We start from the raw sequence: 734 nt of genomic DNA on the forward strand, positions 1-734 counted from the left end.
ATCATTTCTGTTTTAATTCAACAGACTTTTTGGAAATTTATATAAAAGCACAAAAATATAAACTTCATTTATCAAAAATAACATTTCTTTTGTTAGTTTGTTATTACTAAACTTATTATCATAATGGAAACATCAAATGATGCAGATCAGCAGAAAGGACCTAAAATCTGTGACATTTTGACGCATATTGTTTCAGACACTTTACTGTAATCCAGTTTTGTTCTCTACTTTTTTCCTTAAAGCTCTTTTACATGTTGATCCTTTTGTGGTTCATAAGCATGATGATTGGCTTTTCACGCTCATGTGTGAGAAGTGCCTTCCTCAAACTTTGTTACGATGTTGGCACATTACCCATCTGATGTCAGGGAGAAAACCTTTTACATGTTAATAAGTACATACTACCACATAGTTTTAATTGGCTATACGGTATTTCATTATGTAGGTGTGTCCTAACTTAATCTCTTTTGTTGAATGTTTAGGGTTGTTACCAATTTTCCTATCGCACACTGTACTGTAATCACCATCTTTATAGCTTAATTTTTCTTCATATTTTAATATCTATTTTTGTATAAGCTACCTCTAATAATATATCCCTAGTATGTTGATGTAGAGTTACTGGGTCAAAGATAAGAAATACTATTAGAATTGTTTGCTTTAAAAATAGATGTGGAATTTTAGGTCAAAGGTCAAATATGTTATCCTGATGTCTTAAATATATCACCAATTACTCTTCC

The 734-nt window shown here is 30.5% G+C and overlaps 1 non-coding gene across 1 annotated transcript; it reads left to right on the top strand.

The window, feature by feature from the left end:
- The first annotated feature begins 257 nt into the window (after positions 1-257).
- On the top strand, positions 258-361 carry LOC138389039 (small nucleolar RNA U13). The gene has a single exon (XR_011234479.1). It is a non-coding gene; the product is annotated as a small nucleolar RNA U13 (small nucleolar RNA).
- Positions 362-734: the final 373 nt, after the last annotated feature.

This window comes from Eulemur rufifrons, chromosome 7 (genome assembly GCF_041146395.1).
Source record: "Eulemur rufifrons isolate Redbay chromosome 7, OSU_ERuf_1, whole genome shotgun sequence".
Lineage (NCBI taxonomy): Eukaryota > Metazoa > Chordata > Mammalia > Primates > Lemuridae > Eulemur > Eulemur rufifrons.